Below are 16,075 nucleotides of genomic sequence, written 5' to 3'. Positions count from 1 at the left end.
CATCAAGATTTGGGAATGTGCAGCAACGTTGTTAATCGCCTCGCACCGACAAGATGCCTGGTTTCAGCTGCTGACATTGTTCGGATAAGACATCTCCTGACGGGTCTTGAAATTCATCTGGTAACTTAGAGACTCAACTAATCTGCTTCGATGTGTTTTTTTCCTTGCACATTTTTGGTGTTGGTGAAGTTTGCCGAGCCCAGCATGTTTTGCCAATATGGCCCTTTTTGCCACAGCTCTTACACTTATGTCTCTACTCCAGCATTCCCCGTTGAGGGGTCCAACATCAGTACACTGATAACATAGTTGTCCCCTTGCAGCCTTGATTCTGGCAGTCTCCATCTTGTGGATCTTGGTTTCAACCCCTATCTGTGAAGCTTCTTTTGTTGCTAGTTCTATAGACATGCCAACTTCCATGGCAGCTTTGAGAGGTTTTACAGTATAGCAGCTTCCGCTGAAGAGCTTCACTGCAGAGTGCAGCTACCAGCCTGTTTCGAAGGGTGTTGTCTAGTGTTGTATCAAACTCAATGTTTTGCTAACCTTTTTAAAGTCACTATGAATAGTAAAATGCTTTCACCTCTTTCCTGATTACAGCGGTGGAAACAACCCCTTCTGTAACGATCAACGGTCTTGGTGAGAAATGCCCTTCTGGAATTTTCATTAGTTCAAAATAGGTCTTTTTTTTGCAATTTTGCTGGATGAAGTAAGTTTTGCAGAGGCATAAAAGTTTTATGCCCGACCAAACTGAGAAATGTTGCAACCTTTAGACATGTTTGTTAGGCATTGTCAAACTCGTGGGTGGGTGTCGGGAGGGTCGCAGAGCCGTCCGTCGCGGCGCTCCCGATTGCGCATATCCGCGCGCAACAGCCACAGTAGCTGGCTTTGAATAATGCTGGCTGCAAGCGGCCTTCAAAATGGCCAGGAACAGATTTTTAAAATTTGGCCGCACTGTGCATGCATGCCCGATCATCATTGTTTCCAGACAGCCATAATTTGACAAGGTTAAAGCATGGAATGGTCTAGTTATTATTTATCAATGATAACAATGGAAACATCATTGTTTCCAGTCTATCTTTGGAGCCCCTTTGTGGCCCAGCCATAGGTTCTCACATAATTTATGGCAGCATTGTAATATATGGACTTTTCATCATTGTCCAGCTTTGAAATTTTGTGTTGGATTAGCTGCAATATTTTTGCTGGGGTGGGGGGGGATACAGTGTGAAACTTTAGACTGCAACTTAAGTGCGAATGAATGATATTTGTCTAGATGATGTCCATCTTGTTTTGTTTGAAAAGATAGCTTTGAGAAAAAGATGTGTACATTGTCTAGTGTTAATTATAATTCAGATCAGATAAGGCTCTGTAAAAGGGGTATGCTTGTTTACTGGTTGCGTGCCCCAATGTTAAATCTGTTGTCGTCATTCCTGTACATCACGGCCCTCACAGTAGCTATTACTATAAAATGCTCCCTAAGTACATAAAGGTTCTAATCGTTAAGATTTTTATTACCAGCCACACATACAGAGCAGCACAATTGCCTTGTTTCAGATTTATTATGTATTACTCTAGAAATTCTATAAAGATCAAAAGAACTGATTACAATGTTGACCTTTGCATTAACTCATCTAAATTTAAATTCGAGTGTTTGATTTGGGAAAATAAGTCCATTTATCATAGGCCTGCTACAGAGGGGATTTTGCAGACCTGATTGGGATTGCAGAGACCAAATTTATTTATTGAGCGTGTGCCTGAAAATTGTTTGCAGGACGAGGAAAACTGAAAGTTCAAACAGTTACAGTATAGTCATATTGGCAGTTCTTTTAAACACTTCTTAGTCAAGCCATTGACACATGAAATGGAGATCCAAAAATACGGGATACTCTTTTTGAAAAAAATCTACAAAATTGATCCTTTGTTATATCTTCAGGAGATGTGTAGTCAAGCAAATGAAAAATTAACACAAAGACACAAATATTGGTACTGAATTTTAGAGTTCAATCATTTTGAGAATATGTTTTATGATGTTATCCATGCAATGTTCGGCATCTCTAATTTGAAAGCATGGATGTTTCAAAATATTCATATAAATTTATCTAGTCCGTGTGCAAACAAAATTGTTTTGTGTCTCTTTTTAGCAATCTCGTTGGTCAATAACAGCCATAAGAAGGTTACTTTTGTGTCTCTTACCAGCATTCTCTCTTAATCTGTTTATGTCTGATTTGATAGGTCTTTTCAGCAGCACCTTCAAAGTGAGGATTTCACGCTTTTCTGTTTAATGCCTGGTAACTAAATGGTCACTCCAGCATTAGCCACTGCACATTGTTTGTCATGGTTTCATGATTGCCCCTTGGGAACAATGTGACTGAAAATTTTAATTTGCTTTTGATTTCCTGAGCCACGTAACCTAACAATGAATAGCATCATTTGACAAGGTTAAAGCATGGAACGGTATAGTTATTATTTACCAAAATGAGAAGCACAGTGCTTAGCACTGTTGCTTCACAGCGCCTGGGACCCGGGTTCAATTCCCAGCTTGGGTCACTCTGTGCGGATTCTGCACATTCTCCACATGCCTGCGTGTGTTTCCTCTGGGTGCTCTGGTTTCCTCCCACAAGTTCCAAAACACATGCTTGTTAGATGAATTGGATATTCTGAATTATTCTTCCGTGTACCTGAACAGGTGCCATAGTGTTGGACTGGAGGATTTTCACAGTAACTTCATTGCAGTGTTAATGTAAGCCTACTTGTGACAACAATAAAGATTATTATTATTATTATTATGTGTTACCAGAGTTGTAAGTATATTTATAGTGTATGTTACCCCAGGTCTTGCACAGGGGAATTAAGTGGAATTAGACGGTAGAATAATTAGATGAGGGCTTGCAGACATAATTCAGTTGACATTTTAAAATCATTCATTGTGTCCTTTTACTGCAAAGCTCGAGGTTTTTTTTAAATAGCAAAAATGTATGGCATTTTGGTGAGCAGAAATGTAGTTCTTGCTTGTAGTGTATTGGTTTCTCTACCATACAGGCTGAGGAAATGGCAAACACAAAGCTGAGGGAATTACAGTGTCAGCATTGGAGGGAGTATATAATTATGTCATAGACGTCTACAGCACAGAAAAGGCCCTTCGGACTATCACATTTGCACGGGTCAAAAACAATCACCTAACTATTCTAAATGTGATAAATTGAAAGCAGTTTCAATTATGTATGTGGATGAATTATGAAAAGTTGATACCAAAGTGTGAGAGAAACTTCTTTCCTCTTGGATGGGACACAATGGGTAGTATGGTAGGGAAATGGCTACAAATTGCATTTGTGCTAGGAGTTGCAGTTACACTGTAGCCCGCACAAGCTTCTTTTCCATCCTATCCCCCAATCGCTTTTGCTTCCATGCTCTATTTCTCACTCTAATCGTGCCTGCTATCCATCCATTTGCTACGCTCTCTTTACTCCCATTATTATCCAAACTCTTTTTTTCATGGATCAACTTAACAACTGGATCCTCACTGACCCCTTTACATAAGAACTAGGAACAGGAGTAGGCCATCTGGCCCCTCGAGCCTGCTCCGCCATTTAATGAGATCATGGCTGATCTTTGTGTCCGGCCCGTACACCATATCCCCGAATCCCTTTATTCTTTAGAAAGGCATCTATCTTTTTCTTAAAAACGTTTAAAGAAGGAGCCTCAACTGCTTCACTGGGCAAGGAATTCTAGAGATTCACAACCCTTTGGGTGAAGAAGTTCCTCCTCTTTGCAGTATTGCCACTGCCTGACCCTTCTATCCAATCGGTCACTGTCTCGCACTCTGCCCCTTTCCACCCCTTTCTCTTTCACACATCCTTCTCGCTCCTCTCTCCCCCCCTTTTCTTTCACTTCCAATTTGCAAATTCCCTCTTTCACCACATTCTCATCTTTCTCAACCCCCTCTGTCTCTTCCATGTTTGCATAATAAATGGACACGATCTCTTTTTTTAAAAAATCTTTCAATGTAAATTTTGCCTCAATCAATCTTTTCAAATTTATCGTTTTTAAATTAAGAACAGGAAGTTGAAAAACACTGAAGAAAAATACTCCCAACGATAAAGAGTATTGGCGCATCCTTAAAAAATTAATACAATGCACAATCCAGCTCAGAATCAAGCTCTGTGCAAAAATATTAATCCCCAGCCCATGCTTTTGGAAGAGGCAACTTCATTGAAGGCATTGAACCTTTTTCTGATTAATTTAAATTATGCTATTGTGAATAGATTGTGGATATTTTGCACATAGGGATATGCATAGGCTAACCCATAACTATAGTGTACGTAAGAATTTATAATGGAAGAAAAATCTCAAACAATAACAACAGAAGCCGTACAGGCATGAAGTACCCACAGACATGAATTTAATATTTGATATGCATTGTATATTTAGTATAATACTTTTTATACAAAAGCTCTGACCATTAATAACACTACAGAAGATCTACTAGCTAAGTCAAAATATGTCACTGATGTCCTACGAGCTCACAAAAAAAAATCTTTGGCAGATTTATGAGAGCTGCCTGGCATTCTGTGACAGAATTATAAACAATTCATTGTAACAAAGTGCAGGTTCATAATAGTGCATTTTGCTCTCTGTAAATGATGAACCTTTATGGCAGCATTTTTTCACAAACATGAATAAAGAAAAACGACCTGACAAGTGCTTGGTGGGATTATCCAGTTTTTCGTATTAAGTAAGATTTGTCTACCACTGGTAAATGTTTGTAGAATTTTTTTTTGCGCATTGCAAATGTAAATTATGACTATATCACAAAATTACATGTACCTGGATTAATCCCCTAGCTATGCAAAAGCCATGTTGTTGCCATATTCTGAATGCCGTTGTCAGTACACTTAGAATTATCGGAAAATATCTCTAATCACATTTTTCCTATTGGTATGGCACTTTTTATAACATTCCTACTTTTGTGAACGTATTAGTAAGTTGCTAGCTTATAGCCTAGATTCATCAGAGCCCTGCCAACAATAATTCCCAAGTCTATTTGAGAAAAATTAGGTGAAGTTGCCAAAGGCTTGGTTGAAGAGACTAGTTTTGAATTTATTTTGATGGTAGAAAGGCAGAGGAAGTTCCAATATAGGATTGACGCAGTTCAAGGTTCTGCCACTAATAGTGCTTTGAAAGGGGTAAAATGCAAGCAGAAGTCTAGAATCATAGAAATTAGTCATGGGTGAGTTGAAGTGGCTGCCTGAGTTAGGATCTGAAGAGGCAGAATTACTTATAGATGAGGCCCAGGCTTTTGATTTATTGCATCTGCTTGAACCAGAGTATGACGTTCAGTATGGGAAAACGTCACAGGCAAGACAGGATAAGAAGCAGTGTTTAAAACATGTTAGTGGATTGGAAGAGAACAGAAGTTCAACATGGAAGGTATTGGAGTAGTTAGGAAGTAACAAAGGTATGCTTAAGGATTTCAGTATGGAGGGGCTGAAGAAAGGGCAGTAGGGTGCTGCAGTAGGGTTAGAGGCAGGTAATTTTGTGGGTGTGCAAGTAAGTGGATAGGATGTGGGATTTAAAATTCAGTTCATAGTCTAGCAAGATGTCACAACTGCAATGCGGAAATGGAATCCATGAAAACGGAGCGCAGCTTTCAGTAGGGCAGAAGTTTCTATCTTACTGATGCTAAGCTGGAGGAAGTTCTAACTCATTCAACACTTCAGCCAAGACTTGCGAAAGAGCAGCTCCATTAGCTGCGGGCGCATATCCCCTAATGGCTGCTAAATCTCACAAGCTGTGAAAAACAGAATGTACGCTGGCGAGATCGCGGTTGGCATCTTCCCTGCCCCCACCGCCGGTGATGTCTGGGCGTGAACCTGATTTCATCATTTTTTATATATTAGCATATACTTACCGGCCTTGATGCCGTAACATTCGCCCACACCTTATCCTCCCACCAAAGCGAATCACCACTGGTTTTCAGAAATGAAAACCAGTCATGATTACCATTCTGGGAACACCGAGGTATAGACCCTGGCACTGCCACCCTGGAAATGCCAGGGTGGCAATGCTGTGATGGGCACTGGAGAGCTCCATTGGGGGGGGGAGTGGCGGAAACAATGCTTGTAAGGTGGTGTGGGGCCTGGTACCTGTGAAGGGGGTGGGGGTGGGGCCACTGACGAGGGACAGCACTGATACATGTGAGGCGGTAGGAGACAATGCCTGTGAGGGAGAAGTGCCCCGATGTTTGCATTGTGTGTGTGGGGTGTTAACCTGATTTTAGTGATGTGGTGGGTGGTGGGGGGGGGAATTAGACTAAATTTAATTTTGAGATTGGGGCACCCTTTAAAAGTAGTGTTAGATCTCAGAATCCCAGTTTTGCTGGCGTATTTAAGTCCCTCCCCTGCAGCTGGCATTGTGATCTTCGCCAGCACTCTGAAATTGCACAGAATGCCGTTTGATCAGGCAAGAAAAGGCATCTGTGAAGCAGGCAAGTTTCACACAGCTTTTTTCACCTGCACTCCTGTGCAATTTTGTGAAAATTCTTCCCAAGCAGCCTGACGAAACATAAGAGGTCAAGAATCAAGCAAATGGTGCAAAGAGTGAACTGGATGTATTACGATCCTGGACCAGGCTCCAAAAGTGGATAGGATGCGGGGCAGAAATCCCAATATTTTACTTTAATTTTGTAAGACTGTTTGGAAAGGATACGCTGCTCTAGGAGTGATTTCACGCGAAATAGGGATATGGTATATTAAAACAAACTTTATTACTATCACGGTATCATCATAGAATAAAAATAGCTTCCAATTACCATTTAAAAACACTAATCAGTACAGTAACACAATAACCCTTAAGTGCTATCTTTGTTCCCACTCAAACAACAAAACCATCTCCGCTCTCGATCCACTTGCAAATACAGTTAACACTCAGGAATACCTGCTGTACAGAGATGTCTGAATACTCAACTTTGAGAAAGAGAGATCTTTTGACACTGCACTAAAGAAAGAGACCTGACCCTGTGAGAACAATGCAGGATCTCTAGCTGAGATCTCTAGGCCCGACCATCTTCAGCAGCTTCATCAATGACCTCCCTTCCATCATAAGGCCAGAAGTGGGGATGTTTGCAGAGGACTGCACAATGTCCATCACCATTCGCGACTCCTCAGATAAAGAAGCAGTCCATGTCCAAATGCAGCAAGACCTGGACAATATCGAGGCTTGGGCTGACAAGTAGAAAGCAATGACCATCTCCTACAAAAGAGGATCTAACCACCGCCCTTGACCTTCAATGGCATTACCATTGCTGAATCCCCCACAAGCAACATCCTGGGGGTTACCAATGATCAGAAACTGAACTGGACTAGCCATATTAATACTGTGGCTACCAGAGCAGGTCAAAGGCTAGGAATCCTACAGCGAGCAACTCACCTCCTGACCCCCAAAGCCTGTCCACCACTTACAAGGCACAAGTCAGGAATGTAATGGAATACTCTCCACTTGCCTGGATGAGTGCAGCTCCAACAACACCCAAGAGGCTCAACACCATCCAGGACAAAGCAGCCCACTTGATTGCTCCCCCTTCCACAAACACTCAAACCCTTCACCACCGACTAACAGTGGCAGCCATGTGTATCATCTAGAAGATGCACTGCAATAACTCACCAAAGTTCCTTAGACAGCACCTTCTAAAACCCATGATCACTACCACCTAGAGGGACAAGAGCAGCAGACACCTGAGAACCCCACCACCTGAAGGTTCCCCACCAAGTAACTGACCACCTTGACTTGGAAATATATTGCCGTTCCTTCACTGTTGCTGAGGCAACATCCTGGAACTCCCTCCCTAACAGCACAGTAGGTGTACCTACACCTCAAGGACTGCAGCGGTTCAAGAAGGCAGCTCACCACCACCTTCTGAAGGGCAACTAGGGATGGGCAATAATGCTGGCCTAACCAGCGACGCGCATATCCTGTAAATGAATTTTTTTTAATGACTTCAGAAATTGTCTTCATTGTTTGACTTCCATCTCCAGAACTAAACCTAAACTGCTTTTCTGCAAAATGCCTGATATTCCAGCTCCTCTCATTAATTACATCTTACCAAGCTGAAACACAATGTATATAATTAACTCCACATGGAACCCTCTTAATTCAAAGAAACCTCCATTAGCCCCAAGCTTTTACGATGCCTTAATGGCACCTCTGGCTCCCAAAACTTTTCAAACTAGGATTCTTTAAAAACAGTATTGCAGCAGTCATACATGTACTAACCCAAGCTTTAACCTTACTTCATCAAATACCTATAATACAATACATATGAAATTCCTCCATTCATCACAGGTGTCAGTGGCTTGCACATGTTATTGCCAAGTGGATTTGTTTAGATCAAGAGGAGCAGCAGTCTGAGAACCCCTAAGTACTTTAGAGGTGAATTGTAGGAAAGGAAAAATAAACGATTGTTGGAGATGCGCCTCTCAAGTTCACATATAAATGAAATTTTGCAAAGGCAGTCCCAAGGAACTGGACAACAGAGCAGAGATATTGAAGCTGGATGCTCCAATCAGTCTTGACATGTGATGTAGAGTTGTCAAGAAGTAACAATTCACTACAGTTGCAGTCACAAATGATGTCATTCATAACTTAGGGAAGGATGGTTCTTTTCAATAGGTGCCCCTCCCTGAAGCAAGTCAGATTGTGATGATTGACTCCCTCGAACACAGCAGTAACTTCCTTACCTGCTCCTGTGACTGGCCTCCTCCTGAGTACTCCATGCCTGATGAGGAGCTGAGCCTTTCAATCCATTGAAAAAGCCCTCCCTACTGCTTACGCAGCCCACCCTGTCAATATCTGGGCTGTTATTCTTAAAGCTAGCATTGTGCTGAGAAAACTGTTGACTGACTGACTGAGTGGGAGGAGATAAATAAAGCAAGGGTTCGGGCTCATGGAGGAAATTAGCTTGAAGGGAGAAAGGAAGGAGAAAGGTGACAAAAAGATGAGTACAGTGTTAGGATTGGTAGTATATGAGAGAGGTTGAAGCTAAGGGCAAGGCTGAGAAAGTAGTGTAGATATTTCAGGATGGTCACTATCTTGGAAATTGAAAATATAGGGTAGGAATTGCTTCTGCAGTGCTTTTCTTGAGTCCATGTTTGCAATTCACAACTGATCAGCACCTTTTGCCATGGAGGTGGGCAGCATGCAAATTTGGTGCTACCTTCTCATTTACTTGATTGTAGCAGTGGTCCAAGTGCATTCCATGCTGCTGGTTGTCTGAGTGATCAACAGGGTGATGATCAGTGATAGCTGACAGCACACAGTGCAGCCAGACAGCTCTTCCCCTCTTGAACTGAGTCTGCATTGAATCTCAGGCAGCTGCTCTTCAGTACTGTTTCTGTAATTCTAAAGACCGAAAATGGAATACCAGATCAGAGATAGGGGGCTGGATTCTCCGTTTTGGGGACTAAGTCCCACGCTGTCATGAAAACTGTGGTCTTTTATGCCAAGATGCAACCAGATATTCAGCTGTGGAAGGCATATCATTCAAAGATAATATAACATAATCATTGACATTCTTCGGTCTCTCCTGCAGGTCAAGGTGGCACACATTAGAAGAGAACAGCATAGAACAAAAGAAATGGTTCTCCACATCATGGGACCAGCTGTGACAGAGCCTATGGCTGAGAACATTGAGGATGATATTCCTGTCTTATACTCTTAACTCCAGCTCACCCTCATCCTGCTCTTGACACAACGAGCAAGCTGCAGATGGTGTGACCATGGACCTCTTGCTTTCCACCTCACCCTACTCTTCCCATTCTGATTTCTTGCTTTCAGACACCAAAACCTACTGCCCAACCAGCCACAGTACACCCAGAAAAAGGAAAGAGAACAACAGCACATCATTAACGAAGAGTCTCTTTATTTGACACTTGCAGCCACCAGCTCAGATACTAGCACTGCACATACCCAGAGGCAGGTACAGAGTTCAGCTCTGAATATGGCAACTCACCAGGCATGAGTAGCTGCAATGGAGCCAAGGGAAAAGAATAGTTTGTGTGCCAGCCCACCGGAGGGCAAGATCACAGATCATTTCTGCCACAGAGGACACCGATAAAGACTTCAATATGGGCCGGCATATAGAAGAATGCTGAAGAGGATACGCACCAAGATGCTTGATACATTGACAGGGCGGCCAGACAGCCTCCTATCACTGTCCAGGAGCATGGAAGAGTCTGGTTGCAACTTGGGAGACGGCATTGCAAATAGTTCAGATGTTTCAGTCGCATGTGGTGATGCCGGCCCAAGCATCATTCTCGGCATAGAGCGCCACACAGACCATGCCGGAAGTGGCTGGAGGCACAGTGTGTCCCACATGGAGTGCCCCCTGCTTCAAGGCCACCGATTCACATTTGACTCCTACAAACTCCTTTGAGTGTTTGAGATGAGGCTGGAGCAGGTGAGGGAGAGGTCTTTGAGGAGTTTAACTTCTGTAAGCCGTCCCTCTCCAACCTCGGTAAAAGGTATATTTTTTATTTATATGGGCATTAAAATTTTCATTCACAAGGAAGGTGATGAAAATAAATGTAATAAATGTTAGTTGTTAACAGCCTGCAGTATGTGATCTGTTCTAAAATGGATTTCAAGAGAGCTGTTATGTCATGAACACTCTTTTGTCAATGTCACAATAAACAGTTTTGTGCATCAAGGGCATAGAGCAAGTTGACTGCTGGCTGCAGTAAAGATTACACTAAAACTCTATAAATGGACCACAAGCTAAACTATATAAATATAAATTTTTTTTTTAAAATACCAAAATGTAGGTTTGTTGCTGTAATCTAATCTTGAGTTTCTGCCAAAACTCAGAAATAGGCTGTGCTGTACTCTCAATTTTATATCATCTAAACCTCTTCATTAAGTTAGAGCCTTGTATATCACTTCCAGATATCTGTTGTTCTCTATAAAAACTATATTTGCTGAGATCATGTTTATACCTTTATTGATTCTTATGTAAGCTGTTTGCAGAATCCAAGAGTAAAAAGTCCAAACATCTACTTTGTACCTTTACAATCACTGCATGAACTAGGAATAGGTGTGTACAGTTTGTAGGCTTTTTCTAAACTAGACGTACTTTATAGCCGCTTCAGCACAAAAATATGAATTTCTATCCATAAAATGTTAATTTTGCCATTTAACTCTGTGGTGCACTTAGCATATTCTAGTATAAAGATTTCAAAACTGGGGCTGCACAAAATTAATAAAGAATATGAGTTGAAAAGGCTGCTCAGGAATAACAGCCACCAATACAGCCATGCATAGCCAGAGGGCCACAAAGCAACATGTCAGAATCCCACTGATTTCTAGAAGTGAACACTGAACCTGTCGCAGCTGCTTCGAATGACTCTGCTTACCTTTACACCAAATTTCTCAATTCCTTCCTTCCCCTATGCACTTCATTAGCCTTCTCCGGTTATTGTATAACTGCAGGCTGATTTATGCAGCCTTTCGCTATGGGAAACATGGTGGCCATGGGAGAGAGAAGCCGCAAAATTTGCCAGGAGCCTCGTGGGAAGGAGGGTCTCTCGTAGTCAGACACACTGCTCAATTGAGGGTCCCAGCATCGAGCAGAGGGGTGACCACTGACAGCCACCTCCCCCTGCCCTTGTCTTCGACACTCCCTCCCCCCCCATACTGTGACCCCATCCCGCTTTCACATCTTTAAAAATTAAATTAATAATTTAAGATATAGTGGTACAACTTCAAAGTCGGTTATATGCCAACAAAGGTTTCATACTATTTACAAAGCTTTCCTAGCTTTATAAAGGGATTCATTAGATTTGAGGTAACAAACCTCTTTATGATGTTTCAAAGGTAAGCCCGATGTTTTCACAGACATTTCGGACCCTGCCACCATTTGGGGTCGAATAATAGAACCCTGGCAATTTAAATGTTATCACCGTTCCCTTTTGATGAAATGTAATTGAGCAATGAAATCCATATTAAAGATAAGCAGAGTTTTTTGAAAGTTAGCTAGGCAATTTTTAGAGCAAAGCATTTTGTCTGCACTTATTAACCTTTTGAAAGGAATTTTTTGTATTACTATTTTGATGTTTTGATCTAGTCAAGTTAATTTCTTTCCTTTGTGAATATTATTAAAAATGCATAAGCAGGACAGGTGTTTCCGTAACTAACAAATTAAGGTACTGATTATGAAAAACATTAGAACAGAAAAATGGATAATATTATTGCCAACTATTAATTTCTTTAAAGCTATAATATTGATAGTTAATACAAATTAAATATGGAAAAATATTGGTTTTCTTTAGAGAAAACCTTTTCCTCTACTTATGATGTGCCATCTGCATCTTTGCAATAAAGTTCTTATGATGGATGTAGAAATATATTTATTGGATATTTTAAACTGTTGGTATATCCATGAACAATTTAATGGAAAGAAGAGATAAGCTAAATTTGAATTTAATTTCAGGAATGAAATGAGCTTCCCTGGTCACATGGGGGTGATTTGGAACTCTCAGCTCATTTTCATAATCAGCCCAAATGGACTGTACCTTCAGCTTTTTGCTCACCCCCTCCTTATAGTCATGACATACATTTCAGATCATTAACCAGGTTAAACTGCTCGGTTTAGGAATTAACTGAATAACCCCTTATTAATCCTTACAGCTGTTTCTTATTTTCTCATTTACTGTCTCTATTTCTTTTCCTTCTATCTGGTCTGTTGTTCCCCAACATCCATTTTCTACAAACCCAATGTGTGTTATGACACTACTTCCTTATTTGATCTGATTTTTGTGCCTGCTTCCAGTCTTTATCTATTATCACAATAACATTTTACAGATTGCAGGAATACTTGCAGACTAGAAACATTTTTCTGATGCATTGAGTATTTAGAATCATGGTATTTTACAGCACGGAAAGAGGCCCTTCGGCCCATCGTGTCTGCGCCGGCCATCAAGCACCTATCTATTCTAATCCCATTTTCCAGCACTTCGGCCGCAGCCTTGTATGTTATGGCATTTCAAGTGCTCATCTAAATACTTCTAAAATGCTATGAGGGTTTCTTCCTCTACCACCTTTTCATGTAGTCAGTTCCAGAATCCCACCACCCTCTGGGTGAAAATATTTTTCCTTAAATCGCCTCTAAATCCTCTGTCCCTTAACTTAAATCTATGCCCTCTGGTTATTGACCCTCCACTGAGGGGAAAAATACCTCCTATCCACCCTATGTCCCTCGTAATTTTATACATCTCAGTCAGGTCCCCCTCGGCCTTCTCTGCTCCAGGGTTAACAACCCCAGTCTGTCCAGTCTCTCGTGATAGCTGAAACACTCCAGCCCAGGCAACATCCTGATGAATCTCCTCTGCACTCTCCAGTGCAATCACTTCCTTCCTATAGTGTGATGACCAGAACTGCACATAGTTCTCCAGCTGGGGCCAACCAGCGTTTTATACAGCGCCAACATAACCTCCCTGCTCTTGTATTCAATGCCTCGGCTAATAAAGGCAAGAATCCCATAAGTCTTCATAACCACTTACCTACCTGTCCTGCTATCTTCAGAGATCGGTGGACATGCAGACCAAGATCCATTTGATCCTCTGTACTTCCTAGGGTCCGACCATTCATTGTTTATTCACTTGCCTTCTTAGTCCTCCCTTGATTTGTACTACATTACAGTTATACAATGTGTATGCTTATATCAAGGATCACAAATTCGCTATCTAGTTTATGCAACCAGAATTCCAAATTCTGTGCCAAAGACCAGGGGGCTAGATTCTCCGCCCCGCCGTGCCACATTTCTGCCCCAACCCGCCGGCGGGATTCTCCATTAGGCCGGCCGGTCAATGGGCTTTCCCATTGTGGGGCAGCCCCACGCCATCGGGAAACCCCAGGGCGCCGCAAAGCGGAGAATCAAGCCGGCAGAGAATTTTGCCCCTCATCTTTTTCATGTAATTATTTGTTGAGTAAATGTTGTTCATCTTTTTTTCTTTTTTTTCCAAATCTTATCACTTACCATTTTTTGGTTTATGCTCATTAAAGGCATGAATTTTGGGGTTGGAATGACTGTCAGCATTTGTGTAATTGACAGCAACCTCTGAAATCCACACATGAGCAGTTAAGTGCTGAAATCCAGAAGTTGCATTCACTAATTTCCCACACCTTCATGGATTACACTGCTGAAGTCCTCACAGATGGGAATCTATGCTATTAACCTATCAAAATGCTTGAAACAATTACAACTTGTTGAATAAGGTATAGCTGAGTTTTTAGCAACGTACCAAGTCATGTTTACTGCTGAATGCTCTCTCTAGCCTTGATAGGCTATTGTTTTATTTGTGGGATGTTAAATTTCTCCATGATAAAAATTACATAGATTTCTAAAATTTTATATGTATTAATGGTTGTTTATGATATTTCAGTTTCTGCCTTAACCCCATGTATATGTCCCAATCTTTTTTGTGCTTTCTATAAAAGTAAAAAATATAACAATTTGCACTTTCTGGTTTGCTGTCTGTGAGAATTCTTCAGCGTGATTGGTTGCTTATTCTTTTTGATAATGTTGCTGGACAGCAGAGATGCCCAATACCTAGTGCCAAGATTAAATTAATGTTGAGAAAGGGGAAACCGATGCCACAGAGCCCACAAGACATTTGTGGATAATTTTCTTTTGAAGTCAGCAGAAAATGCTGTTATTTTGCCACTGAACATAAAATACAGATCTTGGGCGGGATTTACCAAGTGACCTGCCATGTGTTTCACGGCGGCAGCAGGCGGCCTGCCATTGGCCGATGGGATCTTCTGGTCCTGCCATTTAATACATCCCTTGCCGCCAGAAAGCCGAAGCCGGCAGAATACTGCCGGCAGGACCTGAAGATCCTGATTATTTTGTTTATTTAATAGTTCTGCGATCAATTCTGAGGCGATTAGTATTTTGTCCTCCCTATATCTCAATATATTGTCATGTGAGAGTAATGTACCTTTAAGAAATGGGTGTTTATCAGTGATGTCAGAGTGTGGGTGGAGCTGGGCTGTCTTGTCAGCTTTTTAACATTTGTTTTCGGCTGTTTGCTGCAGGGTGTGTTTTAGTTTTGTTTTCAGTATTGGAGCTGAAGCCAGACAGGTGTACTGTTGATCTCTCTGCCATGAAAAGACTATCTCTTGATCATTTGGTGAATTCAGAATTATAAATGTTCTCAGTGGTAAATGTAAACCTAATGTGCTTCTGTTAAAAGGTATTTCTTTTGTCTTCTGGATGTAGTTTGGGAAATTATTCAGGATTACTTGGTGTTGTATTCTTTGGGGGTGGTATTGAATTGGTGGTTGCGAAAATGTTCACTGTGTGTTTTTAAAAAGGTTAACTTGAGTTCATAGAATAAACATTGTTTTGCTTTAAAAAATACTTTTCCATTTCTGCTGTACCACACCTGTAGAGTTGGCCGTGTGCTCCCAATACCACAATCTATTAAACGTTGTGGGTCAGGTGAATTCCATGATACACTTTGGGGTCGTCTAAACCTTGGCCCAGAACAAATTGGGGGCTCGTCCGGGATAAAAGTCTATCTATTGGATTGGCTTAGTGAACTTTAAAGACAGTGAGGGGTGAGCATATTGTGGTTGCTTTTCAGGTGTGGCATTTCAGTTTAAGTAGGAAGTGTGTTGTGGACAATGGCTCATTCAGAGGCTCTGAAGTTTTTGGGGGTGGAGACGGTCACAGGCAGTAACTTACGGACAGAGACTAAAAGCAGACTGTTAGATTTGGCAAAAACATTGCAGTTAACATTACCTGACAAAATGCGAAAAGATGAGGTAATTATGGCGGTGGCTAAGCATTTAAAGTTGAGTCACTGGAAATTGCAAAAACTGAGTTGCAAATTAAACAAATGGAACATGAGAAAGAATTACAGCAGCTTGAATACGAAAAACAGAGAGGAAAAAGAGAGAGAAGAAAGGAAAACAGAAACAATAGCCCTAGCAGAACAAAGAGAAAGGGAGATACAGATCAGGAAAAAAGATAAAGAGAGAGAGTTTGAACTTCAGAAAATGGCCATGAGACAGTCAGTTACAATTGGCA

At 41.3% G+C, this 16,075-nt stretch overlaps 1 protein-coding gene across 8 annotated transcripts in view; it reads left to right on the top strand.

Moving 5' to 3' along the window:
- The window catches only part of LOC140425211 (G patch domain-containing protein 2-like), a 398,136-nt gene that overhangs the window by 199,288 nt on the left and 182,773 nt on the right, over window positions 1-16,075 (top strand). Inside the window, exon 6 of one of the 8 annotated variants that reach the window (XR_011947793.1) lies at window positions 9,578-10,508. The exons of the other annotated variants lie outside the window; for them this stretch is intronic. The gene's annotated coding sequence lies outside the window, so the exon portion shown is untranslated. The remainder of the gene's footprint in view (window positions 1-9,577; window positions 10,509-16,075) is intronic. 8 annotated transcript variants of the gene reach the window in all.

The sequence above is a fragment of the Scyliorhinus torazame genome, chromosome 1 (assembly GCF_047496885.1).
Source record: "Scyliorhinus torazame isolate Kashiwa2021f chromosome 1, sScyTor2.1, whole genome shotgun sequence".
NCBI lineage: Eukaryota > Metazoa > Chordata > Chondrichthyes > Carcharhiniformes > Scyliorhinidae > Scyliorhinus > Scyliorhinus torazame.
The sequence above is the reverse complement of the archived record's forward strand: the minus strand, read 5'-3'. Positions and strand labels throughout refer to the sequence as shown.